Source organism: Ranitomeya imitator, chromosome 6, assembly GCF_032444005.1.
Source record: "Ranitomeya imitator isolate aRanImi1 chromosome 6, aRanImi1.pri, whole genome shotgun sequence".
In the NCBI taxonomy this organism is placed as follows: domain Eukaryota; kingdom Metazoa; phylum Chordata; class Amphibia; order Anura; family Dendrobatidae; genus Ranitomeya; species Ranitomeya imitator.
This window is the reverse complement of record NC_091287.1, coordinates 283,675,276-283,697,268: the sequence shown is the minus strand read 5'-3', so window position 1 is coordinate 283,697,268 and position 21,993 is coordinate 283,675,276. Positions and strand designations below refer to the sequence as shown.

The 21,993-nt window shown below is 40.5% G+C and overlaps 1 protein-coding gene and 1 non-coding gene across 4 annotated transcripts in view; one reads left to right on the top strand and one right to left on the bottom strand.

The window, feature by feature from the left end:
* Positions 1-21,993, bottom strand: part of LOC138642455 (cadherin-6-like) — a 474,683-nt gene that overhangs the window by 392,140 nt on the left and 60,550 nt on the right. Inside the window, exon 2 of one of the 3 annotated variants that reach the window (XM_069730611.1) lies at positions 18,365-18,512. The exons of the other annotated variants lie outside the window; for them this stretch is intronic. The gene's annotated coding sequence lies outside the window, so the exon portion shown is untranslated. The remainder of the gene's footprint in view (positions 1-18,364; positions 18,513-21,993) is intronic. 3 annotated transcript variants of the gene reach the window in all.
* On the top strand, positions 16,826-16,979 carry LOC138643656 (5.8S ribosomal RNA). Its single transcript, XR_011314240.1, has one exon. It is a non-coding gene; the product is annotated as a 5.8S ribosomal RNA (ribosomal RNA).

Here is a 21,993-nt window from a genome sequence, read left to right as displayed (position 1 = left end):
ACACACGGACAGTACACTGATGGTAAATAAGGACACACGGACAGTACACTGATGGTAAATAAGGACACACGGACAGTACACTGATGGTAAATAGGGACACACAGACAGTACACTGATGCACTGATGGTAAATACAGAAAAACGGACCGTACACTGATGGTTAATACAGACACATGGAACGTACACTGATGGTAAATACTGACACATGGACCGTACACTGATGGTAAATACGGATACACGGACCATACACTGATGTAAATAGGGACACACAGACCGTACACTTACACTAAATATGAACACACAAACTGTACACTGATGGTTAATACGGACACATGGACCATACACTGATGGTAAATAACAACACACGGACAGAACACTGATGGTAAATATGGACACACGGACAGTACACTGATGGTAAATAAGGACACACGGACAGTACACTGATGGTAAATATGGACACACGGACAGTACACTGATGGTAAATACGGATACACGGACCATACACTGATGGTAAATACGGATACACGGACTGTGCACTGATGGTAAATACGGATACACGGACTGTGCACTGATGGAAAATACGGATAAACGGACCGTACACTGATGGTTAATACAGACACATGGAAAGTACACTGATGGTAAATACAGACACAAGGACCGTACACGGATGGTAAATACGGACACAAGGACAGTACACTGATGGTAAATACGGGTACACGGACAGTACACTGATGGTAAATACAGATACACGAACAGTACACTGATGGTAAATTCAGAAACACAGACTGTACACTGATGGTAAATATGGACACATGGACCGTACACTGATGGTAAAAATGGACACATGGACCATACACTGATGGTAAATATGGACACATGGACCGTACACTGATGGTAAATATGGACACATGGACCGTACACTGATGGTAAATATGGACACATGGACCGTACACTGATGGTAAATATGCACACACGGACCATACACTGATGGTAAATATGAACAAACGAATCATACACTGATGGTAAATACGGACACACAGACCAAACACTGATGGTTAATACGGATGCACAGACCATACACTGATGCTAAATATGAACACACGAACTATACACTGATGGTAAATACGGATACACGGACCATAGACTGATGGTAAATAGGGATACACGGACCGTACACTGATGGTAAACAGGGACACACAGACCGTACACTTAAGGTACCTTCACACATAACGATATTGTTAACGATATCGTTGCTATTTGTGACGTAGCAACGATATCGTTAATGAAATCGTTCTGTGTGACAGCGACCAACGATCAGGCCCCTGCTGGTAGATCGTTGGTCGCTGAATAAAGTCCAGAACTTTATTTCGTCGCTGGACTCCCTGGAGACATCGCTGGATCGGCCTGTGTGACACCGATCCAGCGATGTCTTCACTGGTAACCAGGGTAAACATCGGGTAACTAAGCGCAGGGCCGCGCTTAGTAACCCGATGTTTACCCTGGTTACCATCCTAAAAGTAAAAAAAACAAACACTAGATACTTACCTACCGCTGTCTGTCCTCCAGCGCTGCGCTCTGCACTCCTCCTGTACTGGCTGTGAGCCGGAAATCAGAGCGGTGACGTCACCGCTCTGCTTTCCGGCTCCCAGACAGTACAGGAGGAGAGCAGAGAAGCAGAGCGCAGCGCTGGAGGACAGACGGCTGTAGGTAAGTATCTAGTGTTTGTTTTTTTTTACTTTTAGCATGGTAACCAGGGTAAACATCGGGTTACCCGATGTTTACCCTGGTTACCGGCATCGTTGGTCGCTGGAGAGCGGTCTGTGTGACAGCTCTCCAGCGACCAAACAGCGACGCTGCAGCGATCCGGATCGTTGTCGGTATCGCTGCAGCGTCGCTAAATGTGAAGGGGCCTTTACACTAAATATGAACACACAAACTGTACACTGATGGTAAATACGGATAAACGGACCGTACACTGATGGTTAATACGGACACATGGAACGTACACTGATGGTTAATACGGACACATGGACCGTACACTGATGGTAAATAACGACACATGGACAGTACACTGATGGTAAATATGGACACACAGACAGTACACTGATGGTAAATAAGGACACACGGACAGTACACTGATGTCAAATATGGATACACGAATAGTACACTGATGGTAAATACGGATACACGGACTGTGCACTGATGGTAAATACAGATACACTGACTGTGCACTGATGGAAAATACGGATAAACGGACCGTACACTGATGGTTAATACAGACACATGGAAAGTACACTGATGGTAAATACGGGCACATGGACCGTACACTGATGGTAAATACAGACACATGGACCGTACACGGATGGTAAATACGGACACAAGGACAGTACACTGATGGTAAATACGGACACATGGACCGTACACTGATGGTAAATACAGACACATGGACCGTACACGGATGGTAAATACGGACACAAGGACAGTACACTGATGGTAAATACGGACACACGGACCGTACACTGATGGTAAATAGGGACACATGGGCAGTACACTGATGGTAAATACGGACACACGGACAGTACACTGATGGTAAATACGGGTACACGGACAGTACACTGATGGTAAATAGGGACACATGGACCGTACACTGATGGTAAATATGGACACATGGACCGTACACTGATGGTAAATATGGACACATGGACCGTACACTGATGGTAAATATGGACACATGGACCGTACACTGATGGTAAATATGCACACACGGACCATACACTGATGGTAAATATGAACAAACGAATCATACACTGATGGTAAATACGGACACACAGACCAAACACTGATGGTTAATACGGATGCACGGACCATACACTGATGCTAAATATGAACACACGAACTATACACTGATGGTAAATACACGGACCATAGACTGATGGTAAATAGGGATACACGGACCGTACACTGATGGTAAACAGGGACACACAGACCGTACACTTACACTAAATATGAACACACAAACTGTACACTGATGGTAAATACGGATAAACGGACCGTACACTGATGGTTAATACAGGCACATGGAACGTACACTGATGGTTAATACGGACACATGGACCGTACACTGATGGTAAATATGGACACACAGACAGTACACTGATGGTAAATAAGGACACACGGACAGTACACTGATGGTAAATACGGATACACGGACTGTGCACTGATGGTAAATACGGATACACTGACTGTGCACTGATGGAAAATACGGATAAACGGACCGTACACTGATGGTTAATACAGACACATGGAACGTACACGGATGGTAAATACGGACACATGGACAGTACACCGATGGTAAATATGGACACATGGACGGTACACTGATGGTAAATACTGACACATGGACAGTACACGGATGGTAAATACGGGCACATGGACCGTACACTGATGGTAAATACGGATACACGGACCATACACTGATGGTAAATAGGGACACACAGACCGTACACTTACACTAAATATGAACACACAAACTGTACACTGATGGTTAATACAGACACATGGAACGTACACTGATGGTTAATACGGACACATGGACCGTACACTGATGGTAAATAACAACACACGGACAGAACACTGCCGGATTCCTTCATTTGATGGATCCAGTGCACATAGGCTTTCATCCTAACAAACGACAGATGGCGACGTCCGTTTTTTTCTACGGAGACAAAAAACGATACATTGTCCATTGTCTCCGGCCGCCGGACAGACAATTTTCTTGGGATCCGGCGAACGACAAATGACAAATGAGGCCATCCGTCACAATCCGTTGCTAATACAAGTCTATGAGAAAAAACGGATCCGGCAGCATCAGACGCTGGATCCTTTTTTTTCAAAATTCGACAGATTGCGACTGATGGCAAAAAAGTATGTGTGAAAGCAGCCTAAGAGTCCTAAGTTAGAGTCTTTATTCACTTTGTGGAAAGGTAAGGGCAGATATATCTGTAGACCAGATTTACTTATATTTTCACGTTTCTTATGTATTCTGAAATTTAATGATACAATGTTTTCAAGTTTATCGGAATACATAATTAAGTTCTATTTTAAAGGGAACATGTAATCAGAAAATCACCTATTTTTTAAATCCGTTTTTTTGTGGTACTTGTATTTAGATTTTTACATTTTGGCCACATGTTTTTTTTTTAAATCATGATCTGTCTTCAAAACAAAATTAGTAATTTTGCAATTTTCACTCTGCCACTGGGACAATTTCAGACTTAAAGGGGTATTCCATGCCCAAGATCCTATCCCAATATGTAGTAGGTGTATTAATAATATTAGCAAACATCTCCAATTACAAACATAGTGTAGTTCTTCTGATCAGCTACGTTGTATACCCCATTTTCAGGTCATTGCAGTAGCTTAGGTATCCATAGTTACGACCACTAACAGCTAACTGTCACTATATGAGTGGTCATAAACATGGATACATAAGCTACTGTAATGCCCTGCACATGAGGTAAGCGACATAGCTAATCAAAAGAACTATTCTACATTTCTAATTGGAGATACTTTCTAATATTTTTATTATTACACCTACTACATATTGGGGCAGGATCTTGGAGATGGGAATAACTCTTTAAACTTCCTTTCGTTTCATGAACAGTTTTATGCATTTTCATTACAAGTTTTTAGTGATGGGTATCACTTCTATACACAGCTGATAATGCAGGATATTCCCTCCATAATAAGCTTGGCACATGCTCATTAAATGCTTCAATACAAAAAATAGGGTCAAAGTCAATGTTTCGCTGTTAATGTACATGTGGATTTCCAGAAAAAACAGGAAGAACACTCATTTAGCCATAGTGACAATTGTAAAGTCATTTTTATTTTTAAGAAAGACTCTAATATGAAATAAAAACCATTGCCTAAATATTACAATGAATAGGTCAATTTCTGATAAAACATTTCCTTTATATGTACTGTATAAATCTCTCTCAGTATTTATGCGAAATTCATAAACAGCTTCATAAAGCTTCTCTGCCCCAGTGTTTAGCAGGATCGCTCCCAGTAGAAGATACGTTAACAGCAGAACAGCTTTGGGAATTGATTTTCTTCCACAAATTAGCTGTGAACCCATCAGCACACTACAGGCTGTTGTAAGACAACCTGGAAACAGCCATGAACAGTAGCCCAAAGTCCGCTGAACGCTTCCCAACACTTTTCAGACCAGGGTGTAATGAAAGTATCTCATATGTGAGATATATGTAATTCTTCAGAATTTCTTTTAGTCTTTGTCTGATCAAGTGTAGTCTCCAAAGCTTGCAATTTGTTACCATCTTTTCAGTTAGCCACTAAAAGGTATCAACCACTGAGGACTCAATTATAAATATTTTTCTGTGCATTTGTCCATTCATCGTTTCTTCAATTATATGAAATTTGCGAGTGCCATACGCTGAAAAACAGCCCCACACCATGATGTTCCCACCTCCAAATTTCTCTGTTGGTATGGTGTTTTTGGGGTGATTTGCAATGCCGTTTGGCCTCCAAACATGGTATGTATTATGGCTTTCAAAGAGTTTAATCTTGGTCTCATCTGACCAGACTATATTCTCCCAATGTTTCACAGGCTTGTATAAATGTTGTTGCGCAAACTTAAAATGCGCTTGAACATGTTTTTTGTTCAGCAATGCAATCTTGCGCGGTGTGCGTGCATACAGACCATGGAGGTTGAGTGCATTATTTGTTTCTTTGAAACAATTGTACCTGCTGACTCCAAGTCTTTCTGTAGTGCCCCAACTGTTCTGATAATTCTTTTCATGACCAGGAGCACCTGGTCGTGGCAGTTTTATGGTGATATTATGTTCTTTCCACTTCTAGATTATGGCCCTAACAGTGCTCACTGAAACCTTAGGTAGTTTAGAAATTCTTCTGTAACCAATGTTATCAGTATGTTTTGCAACAATAAGGTTGCAAAGGGCTTGAGACAGCTCTCTGGTTTTAGAATGCATGATATATTTCTTGTGTGGCACCTTGGTAATGAGACACCTTTTTATAGGCCATCAGTTGAGCCAGCTATTATTGTTCACTAAGTGGCAGGATTGCTTTCTAATTACTGATAGATTTCAGCTGGTGTCATAACCTTCCATGGCTTTTTGCATCTCTCTTTCGTCATGAGTTCAATACTGTTTCCTAATGTAATTTCTCATTATTTCATATAACTTAATTTATAGATATCTATTGCTTTATTTCTTTGCCTGTGTAGACTGGATGGATTGATACCAACAATTGAATTTCATGTTAATAGCACTATTAGAAGTGTATTTACTTTGAAAATTGGTGACATGTTCAATACTTATTTCATTCACTGTATAATACAGTTGTGGCCAAAAGTATTGACACCCCTGCAATTCTGTCAGATTGCAATCATTTTCAGGAATAAATTGAGTATTATCACAAATTCTTTGGTATTATTATCTTCATTTAATTTGTCTTACATGAAAAAACACAAGAGAATGAAGCAAAAAGCAAAACATTGATCATTTCACACAAAACTCCAAAAATGGGCCACACAAAAGCATTGGCACCCTCAGCCTAATACTTGGTTGCACAACCTTTAGCCAAAATAACTGCGACCAACTGCTTCCGGTAACCATCAATGAGTTTCTTACAATGCTCTGCTGGAATTTTAGACCATTCTTCTTTGGCAAACTGCTCCAGGTCCCTGATATTTGAAGGGTGCCTTCTCCAAACATTTTTAGATTTCTTATAGTAATGATGGCCACTTGTTTTTCTTTACTTAGCTGCTTTTTTCTTGCCATAATACAAATTCTAACAGTCTATTCAGTAGGACTATCAGCTGTGTATCCACCAGACTTCTGCACAACACAACTGATGGTCCCAACCCCATTTATAAGGCAAGAAATCCCACTTATTAAACCTGACAGGGCACACCTGTGAAGTGAAAACCATTCCCGGTGACTACCTCTTGAAGCTCACCAAGAGAATGCCAAGAGTGTGCAAAGCAGTCATCAAAGCAAAAGGTGGCTACTTTGAAGAGCCTAGAATATAAGACATAATTTTAGTTGTTTCACACTTTTTTGTTAAGTATATAATTCCACGTGTTAATTCATAGTTTTGATGCCTTCAGTGTGAATGTACAATTTTCATAGTCATGAAAATACAGAAAAATCTTTAAATGAGAAGGTGTGTCCAAACTTTTGGTCTGTACTGTATATACACACATATACATATATATATATATATATATATATATATATATATATATATATATATATATATATATACATATATATGTATATATATATATATACATATATATATATACATAAATCTAAAAATTGTCATTATACTTTATACTGTATATATATATATATATATATATACAGTATAAAGTATAATGACAATTTTTAGATCTGAATCTATCTCAGGAAAGGCTAAGGATAGACACATCAGGATATATATCTATATATCAACCCTGCCACTGAAGAATTCATCACAAAACCTATGTGTACAGGTACATAAATTAGTATATAGAGGGGGCATTACCTCTACTCCCTGAGTCACCTATGAGTGTATGTTTTGTAGATCCGCTGACACCAGTTTACATTTTTCCATCAATAGTAGATGGATGAATATGTCAGAATGATTCATTCCCTGCTTGATAATCCCTTTGTCACCATGGAGGTCTAAAGATTAAGGTTACTTCTCTGTAAATTCTTGTACTGTATTCGGGATATTATAATGTGAGTTTCACTGGTGTCGCTGATTTGTTTTATATTGTGTGGTTTCTCTGGTAGGTTTTTATTTTAGCAAAGGCATAAAAAAAAGAGATTAGCCTATTTGTGTTTTTCTTACTTGGATGCTATTACTGAAGTCAAGTATTTATATATATTTTTGCTTTGTTTCTGTAGTTCTTTCTATGATGTTTTTTATAAACTACATGAACTAAAAATCCAGGAATAAATTTAGATTGTGATATAACAGATATGAATATGATAAGTTATACATAAAGTGATAAGAAAGCACACCTCTGTATGTCTATAAGTTATTCATATTGAAGGGATTGGTCCACTGAAAACATTTATCACCTAGCTTCAGGAAAGGCACGAAATCTAGTGTACAGTCATGGACAAAAATTTTGAGAATGAGACAAATATTAATTTTTCCAAAGTCTACTGCTTCATTTTTTCTAATGGCAAATTGCATATGCTCCTGAATGTCAGAGTGATCAGCTTAACAGCAATTACTGTACTTGCAAAGTCAATATTTGCCCAGAAAATGAACTTTAACCCCCAAAACACATTTCAACATCATTGCAGTCCTGCCTTAAAAGGAGCAGCTAACATCGTTTTAGTGATTGATCCATTAACACAGGTGTGGGTGTTGATGAGGACAAGGCTGGCGATCAATCAGTCATGATTAAGTAAGAATGACATCACTGGACACTTTAAAAGGAGGCTGGTGCTTGGTATCATTGTTTCTCTTCAGTTAATCATGGTTATCTCTAAAGAAACACGTGCAGCCATGATTGCACTGCACAAAAATGGCCTAACAGGGAAGAGTATCGCAGCTACAAAGATTGCACCTCAGTCAACAATCTATCGCATCATCAAGAACTTCAAGGAGAGAGCTTCCATTGTTGTAAAAAAGGCTCCAGGGCGCCAAAGAAAGACCAGCAAGCGCCAGCACCGTATCTTAAAACTGTTTCAGCTGCGGGATCGGACTACCAGCAGTGCCGAGCTTGCTCAGGAATGGCAGCAGGCTGGTGTGAGTGCTTCTGCACGCACTGTGAGGCGGAGACTCTTTGAGCAAGGCCTGGTTTCAAGGAGGGCAGCAAAGAAGCCACTTCTCTCCAGAAAAAACATCAGGGACCGACTGATATTCTGCAAAAGGTACAGGGAGTGGACTGCTGAGGACTGGGGCAAAGTCATTTTCTCTGATGAATCCCCTTTTCGATTGTTTGGGACATCTGGAAAACAGCTTATTCGGAGAAGAAGAGGTGAGCGCTACCACCAGTCTTGTCTCATGCCAACTGTAAAGCATCCTGAAACCATTCATGTGTGGGGTTGCTTCTCAGCCAAGGGAATCGGCTCACTCACAGTCTTGCCTAAAAACACAGCCATGAATAAATAATGGTACCAGAATGTCCTCCAAGAGCAACTTCTCCCAACCGTCCAAGAACAGTTTGGCGCCCAACAATGCCTTTTCCAGCATGATGGAGCACCTTGCTATAAAGCAAAGGTGATAACTAAATGGCTCATGGAACAAAACAGAGATTTTGGGTCCATGGCCTGGAAACTCCTCAGATCCTAATCCCATTGACAACTTGTGGTAAATCATCAAGAGATGGGTGGACAAACAAAAACCAACAAATTCTGGCAAAATGCAAGCATTGATTATGCAAGAATGGACTGCTATCAGTCAGGATTTGGTCCAGAAGTTGATTGAGAGCATGCCAGGGAGAATTGCAGAGGTCTTGAAGAAGAAGGGCCAACACTGCAAATATTGACTTGCTGCATTAACTCATTCTGTCAATATAATCTATTGGTACTCATAATATGATTGCAATTATATTTCTGTATGTGATATAAACATCAGACAAACACTAATAAAAACCAGAGGGCAGCAGATCATGTGAAAATATTATTTTGGTGTCATTCTCAAAAATTTTGGCCATGACTGTAGACCACTGCTGGACTCCCATTGATCATGAGGATAAATGAATGAAGCAATGGTCAGACATATGAACTTCCACTCTATTTAATGTCTGACTGATGGAGATAATCAGTCCCATAGACATTTAGAATTGAGACATTAGATTCCTGTTTTCATGATTTGGTGAATCAGATAGGTGGGACCCCCTGCAAAATTACATTTTTACTTGACCTGTAGATAGGGAAGAAATGTGTTTTGGGGCCAACCACTTTAGTGCGCACAATTATGCATGCCATTTCCACTCCCATAGATTGTAAGTCCGCAAGGACAGGATCCGCTCCCCTCTGTACCAGTCTGTCATTGTAAATTCGTTTACTGTTAACGATATCTGTAACCCTGTATGTAACCCCTTTCTCATGTACAGCACCATGGAATTAATGGTGCTATATAAATAAATAATAATAAAGCTTATAAATTGCATGAACCTCTAAGGCTAGGGTCACATTGCGTTAGTGCAACCCGTTTAGCGCTAGCTGGTTGCGCTAACGCAATGTTTTTAATGTGGCCGCGTCCCGGGGTCGCGGTAATGTCCCCGCTCTCGCAGATCCCCGATCTGCGAGAGCGGGGAACGGACCGCGGGCGCGCCTCGGACGCTGCGAGCAGCGTCCGCGGCGCGCCAGGAAACACCGGCACGTCGCTAGCGCGTGCCGAACATGGCACACGCTAGTGCTGCGCGTTCCCATTGCCGTGAATGGGCGCGCTAACGGACGCGTTGCACAGCGTTAATTTCGCCGTGCAACGCTGTCCGTTAGCGCTTTCCCATTAACGCAATGGGAACCAAGCCTAAGGCTTCGTTCAGACGGCTATTTATCTCATACAGAAAAACAATTATATATATAAGCCTCTTCTACCCATAAGGCCAGTAAAAACAGATGAGTTTTATTTGTAATATTTTATTTTTCATGAAGCTTTGAGTTTTTTTGTTCCACGAAGACGTTATTAATCGTTTTGGAAGAGTTTTTTCTAAAAGTTTCTTTTGCAGCCTTTTGATTGGGCAGTGCCTAGCTTAAGGTGGTTTCCTTCAGACACACACTTTCTTGTTTACACAAGTCATTTTTTAAAACATCTTCAGAAAAAAAATGAAAAAAAATTCCTCATTTGAACAACAAAGTAGATTTGAGTCCGCAGCACTTCGTACGCAACCGCAAACACATGGCAAAACGCATGCAAATGCATGATAACGCTGCGTTTGTTATATAACTTACGCATGATGGATAAAAAAAACAACGTTTGCATGCGTTTTTGCATGCATTCGCGTTGTTTATGCACATGCGTTTTTATTATGAAAACATTTTTCAAGGAGAATTTAATAGACGTCGCTCATGGGATTTCTGTATATAGACCCTTGTGCAAATGCAAGCAAACGCATGTCCTTGCGTTCCTATACAGGTCCTTCTCAAAAAATTAGCATATAGTGTTAAATTTCATTATTTACCATAATGTAATGATTACAATTAAACTTTCATATATTATAGATTCATTATCCACCAACTGAAATTTGTCAGGTCTTTTATTCTTTTAATACTGATGATTTTGGCATACAACTCCTGATAACCCAAAAAACCTGTCTCAATAAATTAGCATATTTCACCCATCCAATCAAATAAGTGTTTTTTAATAACAAACAAAAAAACCATCAAATAATAATGTTCAGTTATGCACTCAATACTTGGTCGGGAATCCTTTGGCAGAAATGACTGCTTCAATGCGGCGTGGCATGGAGGCAATCAGCCTGTGACACTGCTGAGATGTTATGGAGGCCCAGGATGCTTCAATAGCGGCCTTAAGCTCATCCAGAGTGTTGGGTCTTGCGTCTCTCAACTTTCTCTTCACAATATCCCACAGATTCTCTATGGGGTTCAGGTCAGGAGAGTTGGCAGGCCAATTGAGCACAGTAATACCATGGTCAGTAAACCATTTACCAGTGGTTTTGGCACTGTGAGTAGGTGCCAGGTCGTGCTGAAAAATGAAATCTTCATCTCCATAAAGCATTTCAGCCGATGGAAGCATGAAGTGCTCCAAAATCTCCTGATAGCTAGCTGCATTGACCCTGCCCTTGATGAAACACAGTGGACCAACACCAGCAGCTGACATGGCACCCCACACCATCACTGACTGTGGGTACTTGACACTGGACTTCAGGCATTTTGGCATTTCCTTCTCCCCAGTCTTCCTCCAGACTCTGGCACCTTGATTTCCGAATGACATGCAAAATTTGCTTTCATCAGAAAAAAGTACTTGGGACCACTTAGCAACAGTCCAGTGCTGCTTCTCTGTAGCCCAGGTCAGGCGCCTCTGCCGCTGTTTATGGTTCAAAAGTGGCTTTACCTGGGGAATGCGGCACCTGTAGCCCATTTCCTGCACACGCCTGTGCACGGTGGCTCTGGATGTTTCCACACCAGACTCAGTCCACTGCTTCCTCAGGTTCCCCAAGGTCTGGAATCGGTCCTTCTCCACAATCTTCCTCAGGGTCCGGTCTCCTCTTCTCGTTGTACAGCGTTTTCTGCCACATTGTTTCCTTCCAACAGACTTACCATTGAGGTGCCTTGATACAGCACTCTGGGAACAGCCTATTTGTTGAGAAATTTCTTTCTGGGTCTTACCCTCTTGCTTGAGGGTGTCAATGATGGCCTTCTTGACATCTGCCAGGTCGCTAGTCTTACCCATGATGGGGGTTTTGAGTAATGAACCAGGCAGGGAGTTTATAAAAGCCTCAGGTATCTTTTGCATGTGTTTAGAGTTAATTAGTTGATTCAGAAGATTAGGGTAATAGGTCGTTTAGAGAACCTTTTCTTGATATGCTAATTTATTGAGACAGGTTTTTTGGGTTATCAGGAGTTGTATGCCAAAATCATCAGTATTAAAACAATAAAAGACCTGACAAATTTCAGTTGGTGGATAATGAATCTATAATATATGAAAGTTTAATTGTAATCATTACATTATGGTAAATAATGAAATTTAACACTATATGCTAATTTTTTGAGAAGGACCTGTACATTCCCATACACTGTAATGCGTTGTTTTGACTCACTCCTTTGGCAAGCGTCCGCATGCTTATGGCGGCGGAAATTTGACTCCACAAAAATTCTAACATGGAGCATCAGCCGCACACTGCTAAAATATGGATGCTTAAAGAATGCTGTAGATAAGCCCCTGATGCCAGTGGGCTTAGCTCAACTTCCATTTGGGGGTGACAGGCTCCCTTTAAGAAAACATGGGCAAATGCATGCAAAATGTTAAAGATATGAAGTCAAGACGCATGCGGATGTATGCGTCAGAAACTCTGCGGACACAACCGCAAATGTGAAACCAGCCTAAGTTGTACAGATATTACCAAACAGAATTTAGTATCCAATACTGATGTCTTCTAAAACAAGTCAAGTACACCTTATTCTGCAATTCCTTTAGCAGCCTCTAGCTACAGTACTTTTTATGTACATTATTTAATCCCGTACCACTATATCCATACGGAGAAGTGATTGTTTATGTCCATGATGTTGTCCATATCTGTCACCCCAATGACACATAACTGATACATATAATCCGGCTTCTGCCAGTGTTCAATATACAAAATTGCCTCTTAAGAGAGGAAGAGGGCTCGAACTCTATTACGCCACCTGTTGGAAGCTGTGATCCTACAAGTCACTATCGAACCTTAAACGAGTCTTGCAATATGACTAGGATCAGTGTTCCTGCAGATTAACTCCTCATATGCTGCTCTCAATAGTGTCAGCGACGAGTTTGACAGAGTGAAATCGCTCCCTCTGTCAGCCACTTGTCACTCTCCTTCCAAATCAGTTGTGGCAGGCCAATGGGTTACTATGGCAACTGGAGACCTAATAATGGCCTCTGAGTCTCCTATATACCATAGTCTTTCAGATCTAGCAAAAGATGCAGTTTGACACGATAAGGAAATTTACTGCACTACATAGGTAGTGTGGTGTGTTACCACATGAGATCATAGTATTACATCTTCAAGTCCACTTGGAGGATTAATAAGTATAGTGAAAAAAAAAACATTAAGTGTCTAAAAAAAAGTAACAAATTCTTCCCCAAATCCCGGTCTTATCAATAAAAAAAAAATAATCCGGAAAGAAACAAATCCCCCAAAACGACAAACATTTGGTAGCAACGTATTTGGAATACCCCATGCTATAAAAATGTATCAGATCTCATTCCGCATGCTTGTACGCCAAAAAAATAAACTGTGAAAAACAATTCCTGACTTGCGTTCTTTCTTCATTCTATCTTATAAAAAATGAAACAAAAAAAATGATCAAAAATGTGTAAGTGTCTCAAAATATAACCAATGTTAACTAGAGCTTTTGACACAAAAAAACAAGCTAAATAGAGCTCTGTAAATATAAAAATGAAAAGGGCTACGGCTATCACAATAGGATGCAAAACAAATAAGAAAAAAAAGAAAAAACATGCCAGAAAACATTAAACAAAAAAATGATCAAAAATCGTATTTAGCCAAAAATGGCAAAATTAAAATTTCAGCTTTTCCTGCAAACTGCTGAACACATGAAAAAAAAATCATATTTTAAAATATTTTGTTTGTGCAAAACATAAAATAAAAAAATGACATGAATTTGGTATTGGCGATATGGTATTGAGTGTATACAGAAAAAGAGGGATCCGGCACTAGACCCGTTCACTTCCTGTGCAGCAATAGTTATTATATCAGTATTTAGCAGCAAACAAACCACCTAGAGGGTGCTCAACAAGAAAAAGTCAAAATTGTATTAATATACAAGGAAGATGAAGCGCTCCCCACTGTACGTAGCTTTATTATGGTTGCATACACAGATAGTGGAGAAATGTGGCCCAAATAGTAGCGACTTTTGCCTCTGCCATCTCTGTATGGAACCGCAATAAAGGGAAAATGTAAAACTTATCGCTCTTAGAACATGTTTACACAAAAGCAAATAAAGTTTTTTTCAAACATTATATTTCTGTACAAAAGTCATAAAACATAAATGAAACTATGCATTTGTTATTGCAACAGCTGTCCTGGCCCATGGAATAGTTAAAACATAAAAAAAACAGCAGAATGGCGAGGTTAATAAATGAAGTTAATACAAAACAAATATTTCACATAAGTCCATAAAAATAAAAATAAAACTATTATGGCTCCTGGAATGTGATAAAAAAGGCTTTATCCAAAAAGCCTGAAATGGGCCAGCCCTAAAGTGGTTAACTCCCTTTTGCTACAAATTCTCTCATCTCTTGGCATCACAGACTTGGCCCTTTCCTGGATCTCGTCATATCTGACAGACCGAACATTCAGTGTCTCCCTCCCCACACCACCTCCTCACTTCGCCCCTTGTCAGTCGGTGTTCCTCAAGGCTGTTCTAGGACCCCTACTCTTCTCCATCTACACTTTTGGCTTGGGACAGCTCATAGAATCCCACGGTATGCAGTACCATCTCTACGCTGATGACACGCAGATCTACCTATCCGGACCTGACCTCACCTCCTTACTTACCAAAATCCCGCACTGTCTGTCTGCTATTTCAGCCTTCTTTTCTGCTTGCTTTCTACAACTGAACATGGACAAAACAGAATTCATCATCTTTCCCCCATCTCACTCTACCCCTCCACCAGACCTATCCATCAATGTCAATGGTTGCTCACTTTCCCCAGTCCCACACGCCCGGTGCCTCGGGGTGATCCTCGACTCTGCCCTCTCTTTCAAGCCACATATCCAAGCCCTTGCCTCCTCCTGCCGTCTCAAACTCAAAAATATTTCCCGGATCCGTGCTTTCCTTGACCGTGACACCGCAAAAACGCTAGTGCATGCCCTTATCTCCCGCCTCGACTACTGCAACTTCCTACTCTCTGGACTCCCCTCTAGCACTCTGGCACCGCTCCAATCCATCCTACACTCTGCTGCCCGACTAATTTACCTGTCTCCCCGCTATTCCCCAGCCTCTCCCCTATGTCAAGCCCTTCACTGGCTTCCTATCGCCCAGAGACTCCAGTTCAAAACCCTCACAATGACATACAAAACCATCCACAACCTTTCTCCTCCATACATCTGTGACATGGTCTCCTGGTACCTACCTACACGCAACCTCCGATCCTCTCAAGACCTCCTTCTCTACTCCCCTCTCATCTCTTCTTCCCACAACCGCATCCAAGACTTCTCCCGTGCTTGCCCCATACTCTGGAACTCTCTACCCCAACATATCAGACTCTCGTCTACCATAGAAACCTTTAAAAAGAACCTGAAGACTCATCTCTTCCGACAAGGCTACAGCCTGCAGTGATCCTGAAGTTACTGAACCGCCGCGCAACCTGCCCTACCCTCTACTAGTGTTTCATCACCCATCCCCTGCAGACTGTGAGCCCTCCCGGGCAGGGTCCTCCCTCCTTATGTACCCGTGTGCCTGTTATCTGCTCATGTTTAATGTATTTGTCTATATTTGCCTCGTATTCACATGTAAAGCGCCATGGAATAAATGGCGCTATAAAAATGTATAATAATAAAATAATAATAATAATAATATAACAATTCAGATGCTTTACAATGCCCCATGGCAGAAAACCTAGAAACTGGTGAGGCATGGGCAAAATGAATATGATTGCTATTGCTGATAAAGGAAGTGAAATACTGAAAAAAAGCTTAATATTTCTCCTTTTTTCATGCAGCAAAGATCTTGGTTCTCCTCCAAAAATCATACACCAGAAATAAAAAGCCGTCATTTTGGTCCACCACAGGTGAAAAAAGTAATTTTCCACTCATGTAGGAGGCAGTAATACAGGTAGAAAGTCTAGCTGGCATAATCAGGAGGATACAAACTAATGTGAGCTTACTTTTAATAATGTCTACCTCCTATTTTATCCAACTTTTATTATCAAGTAGATTGTACAGTATTTCAACTGCCAGTAGCTGGCACATAGACAAAGAGATATATAGACAGATTGATGGAAGATAATGATAATTGCTGCACAGACTGTGTGATTATACTTATTTTATTGCTTAGGAGGTGGTGCTTGTGATCTCTGGTACCCAGCATCTATTGGGGTGATATAGTCAGGTGTAATTCCTCTGGTGGTATTATTTGTAAGGGTCGCGTGACTCTTAACGGTGGATCACTCAGCTCACGCATCGATGAAGAACGCAGCTGGCTGCGAGAATTAGTGTGAATTGCAAGACAGATTGATCTTCGACACTTCGGACGCACCTTATGGCCCCGGGTTGCTCCCGGGGCTATGCCTGTCTGAGTGGTATTATTTGCAGTTCTTCATATTTTGGGTATAGACCTTTGGGCATTATTCAGATGTCTGTGATTTTTATCACATGTTACTCATCCGAGTTGGATTGGATCTGGGTTTCCTTAGCGTTTGGTCAGTGACAAAAAATTTAAAAATTGCAAATCATCTCCTGTCCTCAACACATCTTAATCACAGATTGCACTTGGATGCAAATCTGATCCATAAGCTGAATCAAAAATGGACATGATGCCATGATTTTTTGTGAATCCTCTGGTGAATAGATAGACAAAATAGTCCACATAGACATTTGAAAAACACGGGTACAAAATGTAAGTAACTCACGGACGTCCGAATGAGGTCAAAGGGCTCATTCAAACATTAGTTTTCCATGTGTGAGCTCTATCCGTCTTTTTTTCCCAAGTACAACTCATAGCTATTCTCTATGGTTCTATTCATATGTCCGTGTATTTCTGCAGGTCAAGTGGTTAGCACAATCACAGAGACGTGTCTTGTATTTGATTTGTGTCATGAATCAAACTCGTATATTGGTCCGTGTAAAAAAATATATGAGCTGTTCATTCTGGACAGAGTGCCAGAACCAGTGCTACCTGCATACTTGGACATAGAGGCTATCACCGCGAGGGCCGCAGTAGGACAAAGTATAAGGTGCCTGTTTTTTTGTAAAGTTTTTAGTTTTTAATTATTTTCTTTGCTTGCGCCGTATTCCTCTTCCCATTTGCACCTTCTTTGAAGTCTATTTTATGCATTTCCTGGTTAAAGAGCAAAAAACGTAATTCAAGCAAGCCCGTAGCACGTATTTAATCCACCCCATCAGCACCCTTGTCACGTGATCGAGGAGTGCCGATGAGTTGTCATGACACCCTGGGGTTTGCAGGAGACCCCCGTGCTTGTCATCATGATACTCCTGTGAACGCCAGCTAGTGGCTGACGTTCATGTGAGATTGTGATTTCTGCACCATGTAGTAAGGCTGAAACACTTCTATGCATAGCACAGGCGATCAAATGATTGCAGCTTCAAGTTTCCTGAGGGGACTATTAAATTAAGTTAAAAGTGAAAAAAAAAGTTTTGAAAAAATAGTAGAAATATAAAAAGAAAATAAAAAAAACACTAAAGTTTCAAATTACCCCCTTTTGCCTAATTGAAAACAAAACAATTGCTACATTTTTTTGGCAGCGGAAACATGGCAATAAAATGAAATAAGAGAGGAGCAAAACATTGTAACTACCCTAAAATGGGATCAATAAAAACGTCAGATCATGGTGTAAAAAAATAAGCCCTCATCTAGCTAGATCCTGAAGAATGGATACGTTTATGGGTTTTTGAAAAATGCCAGGAAACAAAAACTTTTTTTCATACAAATTTCGAGATTTTTTCTCACCACTTCAATAAAAAAGAACCTGTACAGGTGTGGATGTCGCTCTTCCTCCCCTTTTCCATAGAAACTTATAAGCACTGACTGTTATCTCCTTCTTACTCCATTCTTCAGTAATGTGAATGTAAATGTCTTCTCTGAAGACAGATTTTCTCTGTAAATTAAGAGTGAAAGATCAAACCAGATGGAGAAAGAAGCAGATTTCTTTGATATATCTCATATTACTATGTTGCTTATTTTCATGTGTAATATTGATTTATGAAATAAAAATTAAAACCATGGTTACTTGTAATCTAAATAATGGTACAAAGACACTACTGGAGCATACAAAACAGGAAAAAGTTGAGAAAAATGTCAACATTCACAAAAACACCACAGTGACATTAATCCTTTTTTATGACATTTTTTATAACACAGTAGCAACATAGATTTCCAAATATATGCACAGCCTAAAATCTATTACTTCTGTATAAAAATAGGATGGTAAATATGTATATGTATGAATGACATGTTTCCATCTCTGAAGTCTACTAGAAACACTGAAATGGATCCTAAAAATCTCGGCTATCACATCGCAGCTATCCAGGTAATGTAAAAATAATGCTGGTGCCAAATCATTTTTATAATTGACCGAAACATTTTTCAGATTTCAATTTCTAATAAACGGGACAATTCTCCCTTCTACAGGCCACAATGGCAACGCAAGATTTTCATAAACAGCTTTTGGTTTTCTCTGCACAGAGAGATTTTCGTGCCATCAAAGAAAAAAGAATGTTCCTGCTCGGGTAATCTAAAAAGAAAGGTAAACATGTATCAGCGCTGGAGCTTAGAGCATAATAATCCAAAAAAGGGAACGTGCTACTTTGTGGGCTTTTTTTTTCTTCAAAGGATTTACTCTTGCGATTATTCATCCATATATGAGAAGCCTCTCTTATTTAACTCATCATGAGGTTTTCCTGTCCAAGCTTTCCACTGTTGACAGTTTTACTCATTAATTGATTTCAGGAAGCGTCTAGCAACCTGTCGTAAATCCGTCAAACGCTGAAAGGATTTGTTCCAAAGAAACAGATGTGATTAAAAGACATTCGAAAGCTTTCAGAATGGAGCAAAACGTGGATGTGAAGATCAGCAAATTTATGGATCTCTATAGAGATTCTAAAAATGCTTCTTATGGTGATATTTTAAGGTGGGCCGCTTTAGCTGCAGTCATGTCGCTATGGGTCTTGTGTTCTCTTAAGCTTTCATGTCTCCTCAATGCCTGATAATTCTCTGTCTAGGCACACACGACCTAATAGTTAGCCGCAATTCACATAGGGGAAACGGCAACCATCTAATTCCAGAGATCTGTGGATGCATTTCGCTGTGAATACAGCTATATTTTTCATTACTCTTGTACATATCCTGGCAATGGCTACACATTATACACGGCATGACTGCCTAGAAAACAATAATGCTGTAGCAGGTAGAAGTTGTTCAGTTTTAGAGTCTAAATGTGAGAAGAACAGTAAAATTTCTATTTGTGTAATGTTTACAATTCTAGAAAGGAAACTCCAGCCGAGCCTCAGTTCTCAGCTTTCTTGCCGTTAGTGTTGTAGCTTTTGATATGACGCTGATTCTGGCTCGAGCGTCTTGTGGTTTCTCACTCTAGCAGGGAGCAGGGCATTGTCAGAGAGCGGCATTATGCGGCATGTAAATTTGGGCACTGACATTTTCTAAAATTATGGGTTTCTCTATAATAGTTGTAACTACTCCGTATCACATTGCGGGAAACTATGATCAAAAAAGCCAAAAACAACATTCAACAATGCAAACTGTATGCGGTGACCCCCAAAGGAAAGGAACGCTACTGTAAGTGAGTATCACAACATGTACAGGAAAATATTTCTTCTGGGACCACACAATACTGTCAATGGTCCAGGCTACGAAACTTTTGTCTCCCATGTCTGGACCTGAAATTAGAATTAGATTTGGGCACTTTGTTACACAATACCAATGTAGCAGGAGACGTGGAAGGCAGTGGTGGATGAAATCTGTTCTCCAGGCTCATATGCCGCATTCACTATGTATCTGTGGCAGTCTCCCAATAATCTTTTTTTCTGTTTAGCTCCTCGTAGTTTATAATTCTCTCCTTGTTATGAAGTACACTTAATTCTACTCAAGTTCAGCAGCATGGTAGAGTTGCAGTGTAAAGTATGGGGGCAGGACAGACTGCAAATAGAATGCTAAATGGAGGGCAACATTTTACAGGGAAGGGTCCATTTTGCATAGATATAAACTGAAGCTTACATGGGGCTGCATATTCAGTACAGCACATTACGTTGCCAGATTCGCTGTACGCAAGTCCTTTGAATGTTTTTCTCTGTATTATTTATTAACCATCACTATTCTAGTTGAATCCACTTCTGCACTAGTAAGTTAGTCTATAGAACTTTACCATTGTGAGAATATCGAAAATACACTGTGTGCAGAATTATTAGGCAAGTTGTATTTTGATCACATGATACTTTTTATACATGTTGTCCTACTCCAAGCTGTTCAGGCTTGAGAGCCAACTACCAATTAAGTAAATCAGGTAATGTGCATCTCTGTAATGAGGAGGGGTGTTGTCTAATGACATCAAAACCCAATATAAGGTGTGCTTAATTAATAGGCCACTTCTGGTTCAGAAGAAATATTAAACGGGCTATAATAATAATAATAATAATCTTTATTTTTATATAGCGCTAACATATTCCGCAGCGCTTTACAGTTTGCACACATTATCATCACTGTCCCCTATGGGGCTCACAATCTAGAATCCCTATCAGTATGTCTTTGGAATGTGGGAGGAAACCGGAGTGCCCGGAGGAAACCCACGCAAACACGGAGAGAACATACAAACTCTTTGCAGATGTTGTCCTGAGTGGGATTAGAACCCAGGACCCCAGCGCTGCAAGGCTGCTGTGCTAACCACTGCGCCACCGTGCTGCCCGGCTATGAAAAGTCCAAAATTGTGTGATGTCTTGCAGAGGGATGCAGCAGTCTTGAAATTGCCAAACTTTTGAAGCGTGATCACCGATCAAGCGTTTCATGGCAAATAGCCAACAGGGTCACAAGAAGCGTGTTGGGTAAAAAAGGCGCAAAATAACTGTCCATGAATTGAGGAAAATCAAGCGTGAAGCTGCCAAGATGCCATTTGCCACCAGTTTTGCCAAATTTCAGAGCTGCAACATTACTGGAGTAACAAAAAGAACAAGGTGTGCGATACTCAGGGACATGGCCAAGGTAAGGAAGGCTGAAAAACGACCACCTTTGAACAAGAAACAGAAGATAAAACATCAAAACTGGGCCAAGAAATATCTTAAGACTGACTTTTCAAAGGTTTTATGGACTGATGAAATGAGAGCGACTCTTGATGGGCCAGATGGATGGGCCAGAGGCTGGATCAGTAAAGGGCAGAGAGCTCCACTCCGACTCAGACACCAGCAAGGTGGAGGTGGGGTACTGGTATGGGCTGGTATCATCAAAAATTAACTTGTGGGACCTTTTCGGGTTGAGGATAGAGTGAAGCTCAACTCCCAGACCTACTGCCAGTTTCTGGAAGACACTTCTTCAAGCAGTGGTACAGGAAGAAGTCGGTATCGTTCAAGAAAAAC